At 41.5% G+C, this 21,207-nt stretch overlaps 1 long non-coding RNA gene across 1 annotated transcript in view; it reads right to left on the bottom strand.

Annotated features, from left to right (window-relative positions):
* Positions 1-443: 443 nt before the first annotated feature.
* LOC310658761 overlaps positions 444-21,207 on the bottom strand; it is a 28,005-nt gene continuing 7,241 nt past the window's right edge. The window contains exon 3 of the long non-coding RNA XR_014502481.1: positions 444-7,533. This is a non-coding gene — a long non-coding RNA (uncharacterized lncRNA). The remainder of the gene's footprint in view (positions 7,534-21,207) is intronic.

The raw sequence follows: 21,207 nt of genomic DNA, 5'->3' as shown, positions 1-21,207 counted from the left end.
CTTATTGAGTGCTTAAATTATTATTTGATAAGAGTAATGTTAGTTGAAGTTATGAAATATGTTTATTTAAGTAAATGTATATATTACCAAAACACCAACATACATATAGCTGTATTGTTTTTTAGGACAGTTAAGTAAACCAAGTGTATACTTCCTGAAAAGGTTAATCTCTCATTTTTTTGCTCTTTTTATTTACTTATTTAACAATAAAAAATAAGAAAACATTAAAACAACCCAAGCCATAGCAGCTTCTCTTACAGTACATCACACATATAAGGTCACAAAAAACAGAGAGATAAAAATTATTATGCCTCTTTCTCTTTTTATCCCAAGATGAAAAAGGTTTATCTTTAAAGTTTTCTTTTTAATTATTTGGAAATTCAAAATGCAGAATAGTTCCTGTTACAGTAAGAGCAGAGACAACATACCACAAAACGAAGTTAAATTTCCATTAGTATTTATTTTTTATTGTGAAACGTAAGTTTCACATTTTCAAGATACAAACATAGACCCATTGGGTTAATGCAATTTATTATTATCAAAATAAGAACAATTTTAACATCCAGATTAATGATGAATTAACGCCATAAATTTCTTACATCACCACAAAGTCAATACCATGGCCCTCATTATCACTCTGTCTCTCTCTCCATATCTGCATATATATGCAAACCACATTGTAGAGAATTCAGATTTAAAAATGCATTGACACTGATTTCAACTGACTAATACATCCTTCTCCAACCTGGTGCTTCCCATAGGTTGTTCACCACAACTCCCTGCATGGCTAAGTTATGATGGGAATTATAGCCCAACAATATATTTATTTATTAACATTGATATGCCACCCTTCTTTGCTAAGGTGCTCAGTAGTATATATTTTTTTTAAATCAAACATTTAAAAACACATAAGAACATTAGAAACATCTTTAAAACATGCAGATCAGAGGGCACCCGGTTGGGGAAGACTGGAGTGATGTCATCTTAATTTACTTGTGTTCCTTATTAGCAAGAGAAAATGTTTTCCCTCAATATAGCTCTGCCTGAGTATGCAGTTGGTGGGATGTTTGTCAATGAACCGCCCTCCCTGTTTTTTCTGGGTATTAGATTGGAGCCATTAGGCGAGTGAGTTGCTCAGAAGAGCTCATTTTTCTTAGTATTCTGTTTGGTATGTTTGGGCAGTGAAAAGGGGAAGACTGGGGGTGCCAGTAATTTCACAGCATTTTCAGTGAATCAATAAAAGGTGGTTATGACCTTAAAGTCTGTTCCCTTTGCTTGTACTAGCTTCTGGGATGCTGTAGGAGGGGATTGATTTACACAGGTTATATAATTCAGCTCTTCTGAGTAGAATTCCTTCAGCGACGCAGAAGCCAAAACTGACACCTAGCCACGTGGGCCCATCATGTAACCCACACTAACTTGTCATGAGACCAATCTGTAAAAAATAGATCACTGGTGTAAACTTACACTAGAGTGAGCTCTACAGAGCTTGTGTGACATGCTCTGAAGTCACCCATTATTTTCAGAACTCTTTTCTAAGTTGGCCTCAATGAACTTTCAAAAGTAGGTTTAGGTTACATTACTGGCTTTACAACAAGACATACTATTTTGAAGTATGCTCTTTCATTTTTGCTTGCTTTTTGCACAGTCTTGTGTGTTAGGCGGTGCAAGACAGACTAGTAGAGGGAAAAGAAATCAAAGGTCTTCTAGTTGCGTTGCAATGTGTCCTCTTCCACTCCAAGGTTTCGTGGGTTTCTTGTGAAATGGCCAGGCTTAGCTTGCTCTCACTTATTTTATTTATTTAGAAACACATATAAACCTTTTAATACTTGAGAAATCTAAGCAGGGTACAAACAATAAACAGTAGAAGTAGAAGAAAAAAGCAGCATAAAACCAGTAAAAACATATAAAAACGGAATTCAGGGAATTCAAACAAGTAAATAATAAAAAGGGTGCCTTTAGATTGAAGACATCTGAAGCAACTGATGGTTTCACAAATGGCAAAATGAAGTACATTCCAGAGTTCAGAGACAATAGCAGAAAACGTCGATTTTCAGGTCATTGCCCTTGTGATATTCAGTAGGCAATGTACAGCACACGTGGAATTTCCTGTAAGCGATCTTGCAGGTGTATACAAGAGCAGATGATTTTTCAGGCTACTAAGTGAATGAAAGCATTCCCTTATATTGCAGGCCCTTATCTGTTTGCTCACATATTGTGAGCAACAGAAATACTGAATTAGTCCTGTTTACCAGTCTCCCATTATGTTGCGTGAAGTTTCAGATGGAGACATCTAGTGGCTATAATACACAAGACACCTGGATTACACCAAAGACTGAGTCTAGAACCCAGATCTAGAAAGGTGAATCCTCCCCACTCCTCCATGAGAAACTGTTGCCAATTTTATTTGAAAATCATTTAATTTCCCTCAAAATTCCTACATTTTATCTGAATAATATTATCTAAATGCAATGTTAAACGCTAATTTATTTGGCAGTGCTATATTGCGTCTTGTGGGGGATTGGTCTGGATGTCATCTTTGGGGTCTTCTCCATGCCTATGATGAGATGAGATGCTCTAGAGAAGGAGACTGCTAAATGAATAGCTCTAATCAAGTTTGTGAAGTGTCTCTTTGCATATCTAAAGAGTACAGAACTACAATGCCACAGAAACTATTTAATTAATTCATTTGTCAGTTTCTCTATCTCACCCTCAGGTCCAGGAAACTTGTGGTCCTTCAGATGTTGTTGGACTCCAGCTATCAGCTTGACCAATGGTCAGGGATGATGAGAGTTGAAGACCAACAATAGCTAGAAGACTACAAGAATGACTAATCCAGTGCTAGCTGAAGATGGGCAGGCCTTCTGCTCCCTACCCAGCCAAGCTGGAAGTGATGCCATTGTTGAGCGTAAGAGAACAATACAAGTGAGACTATTCTAACTTGGCAGCTGGAGCTGGTAACACAAGATTCTGTGAGATTCCAGCACTATGGGACCGAGAGGCTCTCCACTCTGCTGTGAAACATAGTGGGTAGGGATGAACGGATCTGTCTATTTCACTCTTAGTTTCTCATTTCTCCAATATTCAGTTCTCCGCGTTTTCTGCACAGATTTGCTTTTTAAAAAAAATCCTCATGAAAATTCATCAGCATTTTTCTGCAAGCAATTTTCCTTAATATGCACACATTATGTCAATTTCTTCCAGTATACACATTTTTGTAAACATTGTTTTGGTTAGAGAACTACATCACAAAATCCAGAGAAGTGTAAAATTATATGAGGACCAAAAACAGTCCTCATATAGTTTTTAAAAGAGTGAATTTGTTAGGTTCAACACTAAACGTGAACCAAACCAAATTTCTCCCCCATCCCCACTAAAGGGGGCCCAGTATTGTTCAGGTGTTAATGTTGTCAGCTCTTCCTTTATATGCTCGGGCTGTATATACATTTAGATACATCACAAAGACATCACAGTCTCAAGTGACCTCAATTCTAGGGAAACCAAACCCAGGTATGCACCGGCATCACCACTCTGGTGGCAATAATAAAATGCAATGACATAGTTGCAGGGTTTTCATCTCCTCTGAGTTTTCTGCAGGCTTTGGGGTTTAGTGTTCCTAAAACCCGCAGCAAGAGATAGAGAAAGAAACTCAACTCTCTAAACAGCAACAAAATGATATTACTTGGTGACTTTACACATTTGGGCTTATTTTATCCCTGCCTGGTTCTTCCAGCCTCCCCACCTCCCGCCCAAGCTGAATGTACAAAAAGGCAAGGTGTGTCTTAATAACACACTTTGCACTTCTGCTTAAAAGGCGTGAAAGTGTGACTGCAATGAGCTGAAAGCCTGAAAGAAATGTGTATAGTTTTTCTTTGCATAGAAGCATAGTATTTAAAAAATAACAATAAAGTGATATGCTGTGATTTGGGTTGATTTGGGAGCTGGTGTGAAACTTGCTACAGAACTAAACAGGGAAATGAAGTGACTTGAGTGATTCATGAAGTGATTCTTGAGTGATCATACCATAAACTGGGTAATCCGAGAATCTGTTAATTATTATCAAGCTCTGATCATGACATTTAATAGGTTCGATGCGGCCATAAAGGAAGGATTTATGCTGTCCCTCACTAAAATGTGGACTGAGACCAAGATAACAAGCAGCCAAGGTTGTCTGACATATAAAGCGACTTCTTTCCCTGTCATTCAAAACAAAAGCACACACTCACAGGTTTGTTGTAAACCTGTCTATACACATGATGATAGCACAGAGCGGGTGTTGTGCTCCACTCTCCTCTGTTCTGTACTGGAAGCCGGATTTGTTCATTTCTGTTGTCTCTCCTGAGCATGTTTAGGATCAGAGACGAGAAATAGATGTTTGAGGAGCAGAAAAAATGGTTCTCCCATTGTAGTCTTTCTCATCAGTGGCCTAGCATAGGTTGCCAGCACGCGGGGCCGTTTGGAGGGGGTGGGTGGAAGGGAGGGAAATGAATGGAGTATGCATGCACATTCAACTGCCTAATGGCGTCTGCATCACCCAGGAGATTGCAGCCACAGAGATCAGAAAAGCTGTTTCTTTGTCTGGGAGATCACTTCCTGGTTTGTATGGAGAAGCCAGTGGTAGAAGCATGCAGCTGTATTGAGGCAGCACCAGGTGTTGAAATTTTGTGCCCCTTACAATTCTGTGCCTGGAGCAACTGCCCTTGTTGCCCTCCCCACGCTATGCCACCAGTTTCTCATGTCATAATCTAGAGAATGATGCTGCTTTGCCTTTTCTTCAAGACCACTCACACATTCTGTTATTTATTATTACATTCCTATCCCACCTTTCCTCCAAGAGCTCAGATTGGTATATAATTTTATCTTCACACCAATGCTCTGAGGTGGGTTAGGCTGATGGACTGTGAGTGGCCCAAGGTCACTTAGCGAACTTCATGGCTGAATGGGCATTTGAAACCTTGTCTGCCAGATCCCACTGTACCACACTGGCTGCAATCCTAATTCTCACTGATATAATGGGACTCGTGCATAGCATTGTACTGCATAGGCATACAAAGCTAGTATGGAGATCTAGATTCATATGTATGAAGTTATGCTTCCTTGTTAGCCGTGCTTCGTAATCACACATTTTATAATCTGCTTTTCAGTAATGTTTCTCAGAACATAGCACAAAAAAGGACAAAAACCATATTTAAGAACATAATTCATTTAATAAATTCAGTAGTAAAAATATGTGTACTCTAAGAGTCTCTTAAGATTATTAAAGGTCAAATACAAGCCTAAAAGGAAAGCTTTTAATTGCTCTCTTGAGGAAGCTCTCAGAATTGGCAGATCTCTGTAGCAACAGCCTGGCTGGTCAGCGTGAGCCATTACCAGGAAACAGCTATTAATAGTTGAGGGCAATTGTACCTGTCTTGGCCATAAAACCTGGAGTGAGTCTTTACTACTGGACCTGAACCAATGGGGAAATGGCAAGAAGGCATTGTAAAGCCAAACCATGACTTCGTGCAACCAAATAAGCATGCCAGCTCCTGGAGAGAAGAACCCAGCTGCTTTGTTGCTCCCGCTTGTTTGGCTGATGCACTGTATCACCCAAACCCAAGATCGTGGTTTAGCTCTCTCAGATGATCCGCAATCTGTAAATCATGGGACAAATCTTGGTAACTACTTATGGTTAGTCTGCTGAGAGCTAAACCATGAGCTCATGTCCAGATGACATGCTAAGCCAAACTATGGTTTAGCTCAGCATTGCACAGCAACAATATAACCAGGGAGGAGCAAAGTGATTGGGGTCTCCTCTCTGGCAGCCTGCAAGCCCATATACTCATGCTAGGTTTGGCTTAGTATGATGTGTGATCCAGGCCAATAAAGTGTTAACTAACACTTCCCATCTCTCAATGAAAGTCTTATGATATGCCCCACCCTAATCACTTTTATTGGGTTGGAACTGAGTCAACTGATGTAGCTCATTCACCCAAGAGTCCTCAAGGCCGACTTTTATTGCAAGTCTATTCTGCAGCATCTTTTTTACACAATAATAGTGCAATAGTGGTGGATTTATTCTGCTTTAGTTTGTTTTTCAATGCTCCCCCAGTGCTATCACATAATTGCTGTCTGGATGGGCTACAGCATAACAGAAGTGGGACAAAAATAAACCAGAACATTTGTGGTATAAAAAGTTATGGGATTTCAACAGGAAGTTATGGGCTATGCATTGACTGGAAGTGAAGCAATATGACTGCTCCAGAACTTTTGCAGGTGCAAACAGTATTGAAAATGGGGTTGTGTGTGACTGCCCCAACACCACCAAGAGAACAAATCATCATAAATGTGCAATAAAAAGTATGTCTCCAGGGGCCACTAATCTCAATGGATGAGCCACAAATAATAAAGGGCAAGCAATAAATGGCAAAGGGAAACCTGTTCCCACACCACTCAATGGCCCATGAGCTAGGCTCATTAAATGCACACAAACACTAGGCAATTCTTTCTGATAAGTAGTCCAAAAGACACCCACACCACTTGACATCCCAAAGAGACCATCCTGTTTAGTAGTGACCCTTCTAGTGGTTTGCCTTTGGCAAAACTAAAAACCCAAATCCTTCCCTAGCGCCCAGCAAAGCTCCACTGATGAGTCAGGTTGAACATAGCCCTAGCCAAAACATAGGCATTGCCTATTAGGCACTCATTGGCTGCTGGTGGGCAGGTAGAAACAGAAGGAATGGAGACAAGGTGGAAACAGTGCATTTCTTCACCCATCACTGTGAATGTATGATCTATTAAAAAGCCTGAGAAATCTGTGCAACCTGTTTAATGGAACATGTTTCATGAAAATTAACCCCTTTCTCTCTAGAATGGTTGAATGATTGAGTATATGCATCTTTTAAAGTGATAGAATTACAGATAGAAATCACTATAAAGGAATATACAATCTACAATAAACATTCCAGTTAGTTATAAAAGGAGTCTGCTTTATTAGCAGGGAAAACACCGTATGGTGCTTTATTCATAATGCATATTAACAAAACTAGTCAGAAGCATATGTATCTTCTAATCATGGCTTCACACTTACAGGAACGATGAATTCCAATTTGTTTACTGCATGTCTGCATGGTGAGCATTGTAAAATATGGAAAAAGAGATGGGTATCTGAAACGTGTGATTAAATGTATCTGTGAGCTGTGAATGGCCAAGGCTCTTGGGTACATTTTAAAAGCCACAAACTGGTGTTTGCCATGCAGACGTGTGGTGGATGAATGAGAGCCTCTCATTCTAATAATGCACATAGGGGCCATGGGGCTGTTCCTTCTATGTGCCAACTTCAAAAATAGAAGAATTGGTCCTCTCTTTCGTATGTACACAAACGCTTTCAGCACTCTGTAAACACAGGAATGGGATGATGACATTGAAGCTCTGCCTGAGAAGCTTGCCCTCTGGTGAAAACACTGATAGCCTAGATAGGTGTGGGCCATGCTTTGGAAGTCCAAACCTCAAGCCATAAAATGTATGCAGTCATCAAACTTTGGCACAGATAATCTGCGGGAACAGAAAGAGAGGGCAAAAGCCAAGTCTTCTTTACAATGATTGCTTTGTGGCCTTGCTCATGTGTAGGCAGGCTCTGAGTTGCATTAGAGTTTGTTCCGTGAAGCCATATGCAAGGCATAGCTTCTCATTTGGTAGGAAGGAATTCATTGCCTATTTGCTTTTCAAAGCTCCTTGTCTTCTTCCTAAAACATCTTTTTAAAGCAGTCTGCATGGACAGGGGAGACATGCTAGATTTTAATGTGGTAGCATGGAGGCATCATTTCTTGCGGTATACAAATTCATTTCTCATTGTGTACCAACTGGTCTTTTGTCAACAGGTTAAGCAGATTCCAAGCCTTGTGAAACCACAGAACTGTGGGATGAATGTTCACACTAAGGGCAATGATGCCTCTGTCATGCCATTTCCAAGTATCCCAAAACAAACAGACAATTGTCTGTCTTTAGTGTGTGTTGCTGAGACTACAGCAAGCAGATGATCATTTGGCTACGATGAACCATCCTTTGCTGGAGCATGTGGCCGAGTCCACATCAGTTTCCCAATCTCTGCCAAAGCTGACCATTGATCCTACAGTTGCCAGACTGATCTTTTCCTGCTAAAAACGAGCCATTCAGTTTAGACAGCATCAAAATGATGAGTGGCTTGATGCACATTCCTTCAGTCATCCGTGTTTACAAGATGAACACACTGCGTGGCTCAATAGATTCTTAAGGCTTTGTGTGCACAATAAATATTGCTGAGCAATGTGAGCAGCTTCCCCTTTAGCACGCTAAAATAATAAGACTTATAATAAGCAATAAATGGAACTTACTGGTGGCGCACACCAACCCTTCTTGGCCCTGGCAATTTTGCACTCCAGAGTTTGTATCTTTTGCAACTTCTCATCCAGTTTAAACTTTGCATTTGCTAATGGACGCATTCGGCCATGTACCAAGTGACAGAAGCAGAATTCTTGCCAGCAACAAATGCCATACTATTGTGTGTGTTTGTGAGTCTATAAGAGTCTGATGAATATTAGCGGCATACTTCGGAAAGTTTCCCCCCTCTTTTCCAAAGCTAACGCTGGCACGTTTTCCCTTTGGCGTACATCTGATGTCATTGTCTCTCTCTTACTGCCCTTACAAAGTATTAGCTGACAGGCAGCACTTAATGCACTTATGGAGATGCCGTGGACAAAGCTAGATACACTTCCCAAAAATGCAATATATATTTTTGGGAGTGAGGAGAGAGGAGATTTTGCCATGCCAACTCATTATGTAAGAGGCATAGCATGATGAGTCTTATTCTTAGAAAGAGATGACGATCTGGAAGGTTACATATGCTGCTGTGCCCTGGGTCATTGGGCTGGTATAAGGGAATCTGAACACAACTTGTGAAAGACCAAGGGGCAGCAAGCAATGAGAGTAGTCACATAGTTACGCTTCTAGACAGGCACAATCTAGAGAAAGTTGGAGAGGGTGGCATTACCTCTTTCATTCCTTCCTCTTTCCAGTGCCTTGGGAAGATGGATTTATCTCTACAGCTGCATACCTATCATGCATTTAAAGCACTCCCCCCAGAAACATGGGAACTGTAGTTTGTTAAAGGTGTTGGAAACTGTAGTTCTGTGAGGGGTAACTGTAGTCCCCAGTATTCTTTGAGGACGGGTGTGTGCATGCAGCCTACATTTGCTCTCCTTGCTACAGCTAAGAAGACAAAACAAGAACAAAACCCAGAGAATAATTCTCCCTTCTTTGGCAGCGATTACTGTGCTTTTGCCATGTCAGATTGTAGATATGGTTTCCTCTGTTTCTTTTTTGGTCTTATAGAGGCTGCAGTCTTTTGAGCAAACCAGAGAGTGCCATGGTGGTTTTAGGCTGGTGGCCAGTCCTGCCAATCCCTACTCGTGAGTTAAACTTTGAGCGGAGAATCTCAGGACCCAAACGTCAACATCATCTAATCTCCCAGCAAACAAATCAGGATGAATATTCAATAAACAAGTCATCTGGAAGTGCCATTAGAAAAGATACAATATCTAAAGCAATAATCAGTGAAACACACATTTTATATACTGATAGATTTTACAATGTCTTGCTTAGGATATATTTATATAACCAAGCCAATTTCAGCAGTAGTATATCTGTAGTACAGGTAGAACCGCCCCCCCCCTCAGCCAATTAAGTGTTTGAAATAGGCTATATTTAGCACTTTGCCTCCTTCCTCTGCACTACATTTCAATTTAATGCTAGACTAGCATGCAGTTACCTAATTATAGAGTGTTACGAGTTCACAACAAAGCCACCCATTTAGCACATCGGAAATCTCGATTGCTGTAAGAATTAAGAAATGCACACCACTCTCCCACTTTTATTGGAGAATAAATCAGTGTCCTGAACATTTAGATCTGTCTTAAACACTTGGTATAATGCTCTGACAATGACAAAATATAGGTAGGTTCTGCAGGAATTATCCTTGCTTTTGTTTTTCTTGGTGTGTTTTTTTAAACAGAGTGGGGAAAATAGTGCAAACACATAGTAAAGGAGTAAGGTCTATTACAATACAGGAAAGAGAGGTGACATAAGAAAGACGTAACCTTGGCTTAGATAAGGGGAACAATTAACCGGCATTAATTCTGTTTCCACAACTTGGCAGTAAAGCAGGTAATCTTTGCCAGTAAACTCTTGTGAAAGAGTTCAGCTGCCAGGTTTGCCTTGACAAGACACTGATAGATATTCTAAAACCTAGATCTGCAATCTCAGGAAGCTGATTTTCCCACGTAACTTCTTTTAAATGGAATTTTGCATCTCCTTAGGCAAGATTGCTTCCTACCTGCAGCATCCCTACTGGCTTGTGGTACTACCTTTTTCTTTCTGGCAGAATCTTTTCTAATAATTCCTGCTTCGCATCTGCTTTCCACACACCATATACATTCAATGCACATTTAAAGCGTGTTACTTCCCTCAAAGAATCCTGGGAACTGTAGTTCCACCCTTACAGAGTTGCAATTCCCAGAACCCTTAACAAACTACAGTGTGGATTCTGGAGGGTGTGTGTGTGGCAAACCATGTGCTTTGAATGGGATGTTGAATATGCTTTTTATCCACAGTGGCTCCTCACTTACACCCACTCCTACTTTCTGTTATTTCATGCTGGGAATGACTATCCTATTTATCTACTTGCACTTGGACGTGCTTTCGAACTGCTAGGTTGGCAGGAGCAGGGACCGAGCAACAGGAGCTCACCCTGTCGTGGCGATTCGAACCGCCGACCTTCTGATCGACAAGTCCTAGGCTCTCAGGTTTAACCCACAGCGCCACCCACGTCCCTACTCTTGGGGAATAGTTGGCAGTAAATACATGGCAAAACGCTAGTGCACTCATGTTCTGAGGAAGCCAAACTCTCTGAACTGTATCTGAACTTTAATATCTAGCATGTAATTGGCAATAAATAAAAGTTATGGGGAAGCTAGGGGCTACTAGCAACAAGGGCTGTGTGGTCCCTATGTTTTTTATGGCCCTAACCATTTCAAGTGCATGTATAGGTTTGACTAGCTCCTAGCCTTGTATTTTGATTGGTGGGGCCTTTCTATTGATGTTACATCCATTTCAGTTCTGAGCCATTTGTTAGTGATCTATAACCAATAACTAGTACTTCCCTGATTTCACTTGCATTCCTCCTATAGTCCATTAACCCCACAGCTGGCTTGGTTCCAGTCTATCACCTATAGGCAATAGTATGAGGTAGGTGGCATGGGAAACTCGAAGAAAGTCTTCCCAGCATGCTTCATCCTGTAGCAATGTCAAATGCATTATTTCAGGATGATTTTCAACTTGGAACCATCAGCAGGCGGTTAATTTTTAGCCACACTGCAACATATGGAGTTGGTCATGTTAAATGACACTGTATGCGTAAGTCAGCATGGATTAAAAAAAAAAAATGAACACACAATTTCAAATTAAATGCCATAATTTAAAACAGTTATTAGAAAAAATTCCAAGTCTAACCAAGCAATCCATAAAATTAACCAAATGCATTTAAAACACACTCAAAACTAGCAGTGAAATAACCACTAATGATAAAACCAGCCCAAGTTCTTACATTTTAAAATCTTATTATCTTTCTTACATCATGGAACCCAGGTGGCTTCTCAGACCTTCATGCATGCAAGCATTGTGATGCAGCAGCAAAAAAATTCTAACGTTATTCTAGACTGCATCAAAAGAAGTATAGTGTCCAGATCAATGGAAGTAATAGTACCACTCTATTCTGCTTTGGTCAGACCACACTGGGAGTGTTGTGTCCAGTTCTAGGCACCATAGTTTAAGGATACTGACAAGCTGGAACGTGTGCAGGGGAGAGAAACAAAGATGATTTGGGTGCCAGAATTTGTGGATGCAAGCCACCCATCATTTCTTGATGTAGTAAGTGTTGGAATTTAATCAGTGTTTGAGAATTAAACTGCAAACACTGAACTCCCAGATCCAGCAGGGATTCAAGAAGGAAACAACACAGGCTAACTTCCTCATGAGGTAATCACCTGGTCATGGCCGAGACATTAACCCAGTGCTTTTCCCCCCTAGGGGGACATTTTGTGAATCTTTGTACTTTTGTCCATTTACAGTATTTATATTTCCCAATTTGAACTATAAAATGGTGATTTTCTTGAGTGAAAATGAGAGTACCCCTAAACAAGCACTGCATTAATTTAACAAAAGATGAGCCATCGGGACATTCAGTGCCAGACAACCTATGTGTTTGTGTTGCCCCTCCTCCAGCTGTGTGTTAGTGGGCAGAGACAAAAAGGGCTTAGGGTTTCAGTTTGGATGATGTAGGCTGGGGGGCAATTGTTTCACTGGGTTAGCGAAGACAAGGAAGAAGAGCAGGGCCCGGGGGGGGGGGGGCAAGAGGACCATGTGGACTTACTGTGACAGACTGTAACAAAGAAACAAGAGAACATGGTTGATTTCTGTCCTTAGACCCAAGCCTGATACACCTATGGGAAAAGCAAGAGACCCTCTTGGAGTATAATGCTTTGAACCCTTCCATCTAGACTCAGGTTGTAGACATGTGTAATAAAACATATATCATAAAGACACCAGTGTCTCTGCTGTGCCTCATGATCCATTGCTCATGGAGACTGGGCTGGCATGTAGCTGTACAGTACTGTACAATGCTAATTCTCACTATAAAAAGCTTTACAAGGCACCAAGGATCACATGTTCCAGTGATAAATGCCTCTGAAGGTGTTCTGATCCTCAGAGATAATGCTGTTATGCGGTGTGGGAAGCCTAGCTCATAAATCGTATTCTTTTGTGATAAAGAGAAAGGTATGAGTTTATTCTGAAAACATCTGCACAGTAAAATGAGTGCATTTCCTCTTGCAGCAGAATCTCTTCACATATTGCATGTAGAAAGCTAAATCTGGTTGGTTTGTCACTACTCAACATGTTTTCCGCAATAACTGTAGTTCTCTAAAGCTAGGAGCAGGGACCTTTTCATTCTGAGGGCTGCATCCCTTGCTGGGCAACATTCTGTAGGCCACATGGCAGTGGTTTGCTAGTTTCTACCCACACTCACACACCCATTTCTTTCATACATCCAGGCAAGGAAGAGGCATTATCAGAGTTCAAGGATACATTCCAGCTAGTCAAAAACACCAGCTGGAATTCAAAGCAGGGTCTGTGGCCTCAGGAGAGAGGGCAAGGGTGTGTGGCCTGCGGACAGTCCCAAGGGCCAGATAGAGAGGACAGAAGGGCCACATTTGAACCCCTCTGGCTTACATTAAAAAACTACAGAATGTGGATCACTTAAAATGGTAACATGTGCACGAATGCTTTCTCTATGTTTGAAATGAGGATCTTTTTTCAATAGCCCAGCTTGCTGGAAGCCGTGGGGGTTATGGTGACAAAGTGGGTCATTGCCCCCTGCTGTATCTTTGGTGTCAATGTTGAGAAAGCAGGAAGGGAACTGAAGACTAGCTTTGATTAAAATGTCCATGCTCCAAATAGCCAAAAGTCACATTTTAAAGCTGAGTCATCGCAAATTGCTTCCCAAGGTGAGGGAGAGTAAAAGCCATTTGGTTTACATGAGAGAGAATTAAATTACGTGCTTAACTGTGGCTGGGTCATGCCCTCCACACTGTGCTGTTAGGACTCAGTCTATCTGAAATTACTTATAAATATTTATATCTAATTGCATCCTTCAAAACAAGAGAACTACCTGCTTTTCGATCCTACCTTATAAAGAGTTATGTGAATCTATAACACTTGAATAAACGTCGTATATATTGTAAGCTTTAGATTACAATTCTAAGAGTGGAACCAGCAACTGGCAAGAAGGATTTGATATAGAACAATAACAGCAATTGATGGTGTTTCATTTACATCATCCTCTCATATGGATCTATGATAACAGCTCCAGTTTACTGGGTTCATGCTGAACTCGTGGGGATCTGATGAATGACTTTTTGCTAGACTACATTAACCTTGAACGTTATACTTGCAGTTAGCTACTGAACTCCCAGAAAAGAGCTAATTCATTCATCTCTTCTACTACCACCCCCCCCCTTCTTGTAAGTTATTTGCAAGTAGATTGGGCCACTGGCACCTTATCATGCTATGACTTTAGTCTTGTTGGCACCATGTGCCAAGTGCAGTGTCAAGATTTTTTCTTCCTCGTATGCTGCAGCATACCCAGTAAAAAAGGTAAAGGTACCCCTGCCTGTACGGGCCAGTCTTGACAGACTCTAGGGTTGTGCGCCCATCTCACTCAAGAGGCCGGGGGCCAGCGCTGTCCAGAGACACTTCCGGGTCATGTGGCCAGCGTGACATCACTGCTCTGGCGAGCCAGAGCCGCACACGGAAATGCCATTTACCTTCCCGTTAGTAAGCGGTCCCTATTTATCTACTTGCACCTGGGAGTGCTTTCGAACTGCTAGGTTGACAGGCGCTGGGACCAAACAATGGGAGCGCACCCCGCTGCGGGGATTCGAACCGCCGACCTTTCGATCGGCAAGCCCAAGGCGCTGAGGCTTTTACCCACAGCGCCACCCGCGTCCCTGAGCATACCCAGTAGTGTCCTGTAATTGATTTAGTGTACTCACTGTGCTTTAAACATTAACCTGCAGTTTCTGATGGAGCTGGATTAACAGTCCACTGCACCCAGATGTGCATGAACTAAGCAAAGAAGTGTAGGCAACTCATTAGTCACGAATTGCATTCTAACTCTCCATGCCCGGAAAGCCTGCTGCTCCACGGGGTGACTGAGTTCAGCAAGTACCAACGGATTGCGCCTCCAACCAAAATGACATGCAAACTGCATTTCCTTGCAAATATTCCTTGTTAGCTTTGTGCCCCCCTTGCCTTTTCCCTTCTCCTCCCGTCTCTCACTCCCACTGCTTAAATTTAGACCGTAAGCTCCTCTCTGCTTATCTTTGTCATTTATATATAAATAGGAATAAAGACGCAGAAGGAATTATCCAATGCTAGGTGGTAACATCATTATATCCTATAGCCTGGGTGTTGGGATCTAGAATGACAAGGAGGGAGTCAATGGCAGGGAGTGGGAAGAAATGACTGAAGTGGAGTCCCACCCCAATATCAAGGGAACAACTTGGGATCAGGTGTAGATCTTCAAGCATTTCATGTATCCTCAGACGTATCCTAAGGTAGGTCTTGAAACGGCAGCTAAGTGATTTCTGGTATACTGTCATCACAACCAGGGCCAGCCTGATTGAAGAAACACTTGAAGATGTTGCTGGGAGGTGGGGGTGGCTGGTACTATTATGAGTGGCAGTGAAATAACCTATGATCTGAGATGTGGGCCATTTGCAACATCACAATTCTTGGATTGAGTGCAGCTGTGCTGGAACAAGAGAGCTATGCCCTTATGTGTGTCCTCTGTGACACTGAAAAGGATTCTGGGATGGCAAAATGGCTGCAGGGTGCTTAGTTAGCTGGATGGCAAAGTGTCTAAGACTAACTCAGACACCATTTCTCTTCTCTTGATCTTCACTAGACAAGTGTCTATTTTATAAATATTGAGTACAGATAGCCAGGCCTGTTTTCCTCTCAGCTTTTCTCTGGTCTGTTCCTCATATCTCCCTCATGAAATCCCTTTCCCCCATCTCCTCAGCTGCCACATAACTCCCTGTCTGGCTGGAATCTGCAGCCAATCAGTCTCTGCTGTCACGCAGACCAATTAGAATGAATTTACCTGATCCAAGCCCCACCTAATAAATATTCAAAGCAATCCTCCCTCTTTCTCCTCTCCGAACCTGCCGCCAAACGGCTACTGCTAAACAGGCTTGCTATATACAGTAATAGTACGCTGACAGTCACAGAGGTCAAAACACATAGACATATATACAGCATTTCCCCACAGCAGGTCTCCTCAGGCAGCACAGTTTACCCTCAGTTCTGTTCAATAAATCATGCCAGATTAAGGAGATACCTTTTGAATAATCTGCATTTAATTGCTTCCCCCTAAAGTGTGCCATAGGGCAGAGGCTGTACAAAGGACTTGACGATGCCTGTCTTCATATTGCTTAACATCATAAAAGAGAGGGTTGCACAATTCTTGGCAAGACTTTGTAATCTCTTCAGGAAATTGTAGTGTTCACTATGACAACATCCTTAGCTGAAATATGCTAGCATTTTTGCCAAAATTATGACCACAAATTATACGGCTACAGGAAGCAATCCAGGAAAAAAGAAGAGAGGGCTCCTCCTTTCAGACAGTCCACCCACTTATGGGATCAACTGGCCCCATGACCTTACTGTCTTGGATCACAAAGCAATACATTAGTGTTGTTGAGTTTTGCTGTGTGGGTGGGTGGGTGGGTGGGGGGAGAGTTTGGCTGTATGCTTGATTCTTTCCCAATTCCTGGATATTTTATTATTTAGTATTTATCACAGTTATTTCCTACCTCTTCTCCAAGAAACTCAAGGTGGTGCACATGGTTCTCTGCCCATTTTATCCCAACAACCCAGTGAGCTTCATAGCCGAGTGGAGTTTGAACCCTGGTCTCCCATGTTCTAGCCTTAACCACTATGCCACCCATTTGTCTCCCTCAATAATACTGGTTTAACTTTGCATCTTGGCTCCTCAAAGCCCTCTGCTGACTGAGGTATCATTTGTTTGCATGGCTTTTTCAGTGGCAGAAAGCTCTGAGGGAGGCTGGAGCTCTCCTGGCGGAATGAAAAGATTGTATAATATATTTTGTGTTTGTTCTCAAATGAACCTAAGCTGTCTGGAAGATGCCCTTCTCTATTATTCAGCAATCTCTTCATCTTTCACCTTGCTGCTGGCTGCCTTATGAAACTTTTACACTATGCATGTTTGACTGACACAGAGATAAGCAGCAACCCATTTTAAAATAGAGGCATTTGGAATGCCGTTTGCATTTTGTTTACTCTTTAGGTATGAAAAGGTTCCCTGCGTTAGAGGCACACTTCTTTTGCCTGGAACACAAAACAACACAGCAACAGAGGTGATTCTCTAGAATTATACATTTGTGCATGGAGGTGTTTCTGGGTACTTAAAAGTCTTGGGGCACAGAGGATGGTGGCTGTCTGGGGTCTCACTGGCACTGTGCTTTGCCCCTAGCCACCCTGTAAGGTGGAGGGAAGGTTTAAAAATGGGGAAATGGGCTCCACCACTAGCAATGCCCCTTGCTATGACATTCAAAACACCCCTCACCAAAGGCTTCTTATAAAATTTGGCAGTCATGGGATAAGAGGACTCATCCTCTTAAGAACTGGTAACTGGTATAAAAACAGGAATCTGGGGTGGAATCTAGACACATATAAAACATGTTGTGAAAATGCTTTAAAAGAAGTTTTGAAAAAAATATTGCATTTGCCATAGCTCACTGCCGCCATCTAGTGTCACATTTGTATAGTGCACTTTACAACACATTTAAAACATGTTATTTGCAGCTGTACAGCTGAGTCCTGGAAGCATTTTCACAATGCTGGGAAGGTTAAAAAAACAGCCTTGGTGTTTTTAACAGACTGGTTCAATTTAATTTGTCTGTAAATAAACTGTACAGACAATGGCATGTGTGGCCCTGGGCTCCTTAATACATGGTCTGGAACTTCTGGTTTTAGCATTGTTGGCTGGGATAAAGTGACACTGTAACTGCTCCCATGCCACAAACGTAATGTGGAACCCAGCCACCCACAGACAAGTCAAACACAAGACATCTCCAGTAGCCACCTTAACATCAAGATGCTAACAGTCTAATTTCAGCTTGCTTCTGAGTCCAGAGGGCTGGAGCTGCAACACTAAAATATACCTGCTTCCTTCTTTGCAGGCCTTTTCCCACCTGACCTAGGAGGGTGGGGCCTCGATTGATTCCAGCTACAAAAGCTGAGGCTGCTGAACAGACTCTCGGGCTGAAGTATTGTTTAGGGGCTTTTGTTTGGGCAGCGGTGGCAGAATGGAGGGGTGGTTGTTGTTGTTTTTGATTTTTCTTTTTTGTATCTTTATTTTAGATCTTGTGGTTTACGTGGACATTGTTTAGTTTGGTTTTTTACCTTTTGATGTTTTATTTATGTTCCTTATTTATGTTCCTTATTTTTTGTTATGTTTGCAATTACAGTATGTATTTTTTCATGTTGCAAAGTGGTTTTAACTATGGAAAGCTGGCATACAAATAAAATCATGTGCTGTATGTATATTAGCACTCCCTGGTAAATTGTACCTTCTTGCCTGATGCCGGCATTTAGCTTGTCTCTATGCCTTTGTCGGGTGATCTGGGTTTGTTGCACTGATGTGATCTTTCCTGATTGCTGATGCTATGTATTTCTGGCACAACAAACAGCATGTGATAGGGCAAAAGGTTTAGAAAATTCTGGGGGCTAGATGGAGATTGTCATGGGGCTCGCTATATAATTCTGTTTACAACTTTAGATGTCAAACTCTCCTAGCTCTTTTCACCTGTTGAGCATTTGCACCACACTGAGCCTGACAGTGAAAGTGCAGCTACATTGAAAAGGCTGTAAATATTACTGCAGGAAAGATTATTGAAAACCTGGCTTTGCATATACAGAATGAGTAATAGCCCTCTGAGAATCAGACATGGAGGAAAATGTATACTGTTTGCCATGGCAAATATCTCTAGCAACATCATGGTGCCTCTGCTTGGTCCTATCAGATGAAGGCAAATAGCAGAATGTTGTCTTCAGCAGCTGAGCTTATTGTCTAACATATCTTTTCACACAGCATTGTGGCCTGGGACCTGCTCAATTTTCATGTTTTATCATCACATAATTTCTTAATTAGTGCGTACAATGTGCTCATAATCTATTGATAAAAGAAAGATGCCTCTAATTACCATAAACTGGTGAGTCACACATAACCTTTTAAGATTATTAAAATGAAGGAAAAGGCAGATAAGTGTGCATCACTTGGAAAAGGGAAAAGGGAAAGGGAAAGTTGAGGGGCAAATGTGATCCTCTTGATTATATTTTACCATCTGGAACTGAATGGGCATGAAGCATATTTAAAGGTGAAAGGTAAAGGACCCCTGGACGGTTAAGTCCAGTCAAAGGCAACTATGGGGTGTGGTGCTCATCTCGCTTCAGGTTGAGGGAGCTGGCGTTTGTCCACAGAGAGCTTTCCGGGTCATGTGGCCAGCATGACTAAACTGCTTCTGGCGCAACGGAACACCGTGACGAGTGCCAGAGTGCATGGAAACACTGTTTACCTTCCTGTGATAGCAGTACCTATTTATCTACTTGCACTAGTGTGCTTTTGAATTGCTAGGCTGGCAGAAGCTGGGACAGAGCAACGGGAGCTCACCTTGTTGCGCAGATTTGAACCGCCGACCTTCCAATTGGCAAGTCTCAGAGGCTCAGTGGTTTAGACCACAGCGCCACCCGTGTCCCTGAAGCATATTTATGGTAGAGACAGGAGTTCAGCATTATCCATTTGCCAAGCCTTGCACTACACTTCAGCGAATTTCTAAGTGAAGTGCTGTGAGGGGAATATTAATAAAATAATTAAATATTCCTGGGCATAATAATTATTATGACACACTTTCAATGTATTATTTGTATCTGGAGAATTTTCACACCCATTAGCAATTAGGATTAGTACATTTTCAGGGTAATATGCAGGAATTCAATCCCCCAACCCAATTTAATGATTTTTTACTTCTTGAGACTACATAAATTTCTGTAATTTACTTGTCTAGACAGCTTTGCTACAGTCTGCTGTCTCCTCAACAATGTATGTTGCCCAATTGTCTGTCATCTCCCCAGGCTGCAGCAGAAAGCATACATTTCTCATGGTTTTATTTATTCCAAATTTTCAACAATATTTCCAAATAGGTTAGTTTGTATTTCTGTCAGGGCTTTATTGCATGACTCACTATAATTCATCATATTTTCCTATTCTTTCTTTACAATTTATTCTTAGCTCTTTTCTTGACATCTCACACCTTAAATTCAAAATGGAAGTTGCAGTAAATAGGTGAAGGATCTGCCGATGCAGACAATATCTTGCTGAATTTGCTCCCAGCTCCTACTGGGTCTCTTGTGTTTCTCAGGCAGCACTCAGGATCCCACCAACCTGAACCCTACTTAACTCTGCTTGTAGATTAGAAGGATATTATTTTGCCATGAAAACGTGTGACTTAAACATCCATTGCACATTGTTCTGAGCTGGGTGGGTTATACCCCTTTACAAATAGGCCAGAGTTAGTTTGAAAATACATCAGTGGAATCATTTCCCCACCCCATTTTGAGTTCAGAACTGTAAATGTATAATTGTGATCTCTGTTCTTATTTATTGAGAGAACTCAAGCTGAACATACTGGTTTCAATAACTGCTTTTATTTTTGAAATCTATTTTCCCCTTCCTTTTTGTGCTTGGATCAGTTTAGTTCAAACTAGGATGTCTCTATAGTGTCTCTGGGGTTTGAAATCACATAGAAGAGATGCACATATTTTAAGGGCATTGCACTGTAACTCCACTTCAGTTTATAATTTTAAAGATTCCGTTCACATGCTCCATTGCATCCGAAAGGCAGATAGAGTGTGTATTGCCCTATGATTTTGATTTCAAGCAGGTTACTTATTTATTAATTTTAGTACGTCTATGTCCCAACATTCTTCAACTCTGAGTGATGTACATGGGGTCTGTGTGTGAACCTTCATCTAGGCACAGATCAGGCCTGTGTAGTGTCAGCAAAATGGCTCCATCATGTGTCTCAGCGTGGATGACCTTCCTGAATGGACACGCTGCCCTACGGCTTATACCAAGTAAACTGTCTGGGAGCAGAGATGACAAACTTAATTTCAGACTGTGCTTTATAGAAACACACCCCCTCTTCTGGCTAGGAATACATGCTGCTCTTTTTTGGAGTTTTTTGGGGAAAAAAAGAAAGTTCAACAATTTTGGGGTTTTCTTAAAAAAGCTCAACAACTCTAGCCAAGGAAACTACTTTGGGACTGTGTGCACCCTCTTGTGGCTGAGGAGAGATCATCTACCCTCCTGCAGCTCCAGTTTAAGGCAGCCAATCATTTCAACATTGGCTACTGTCAGCAGATACCTGGTCAGGTTTCATTTGTTTATGACTGTACAAATGAGGACTTCAAGGGAATATTGAACAGCCATCATTGCCATTACTGTGCATCTTTCCTTCCTGTGTTTTGCTATGGCCTCTGTGAAACGTGTTTTGA

The sequence above is a fragment of the Podarcis tiliguerta genome, assembly GCF_965153285.1.
Source record: "Podarcis tiliguerta genome assembly, chromosome: 10".
Taxonomy (NCBI): domain Eukaryota; kingdom Metazoa; phylum Chordata; class Lepidosauria; order Squamata; family Lacertidae; genus Podarcis; species Podarcis tiliguerta.
The sequence above is the reverse complement of the archived record's forward strand: the minus strand, read 5'-3'. Positions and strand labels throughout refer to the sequence as shown.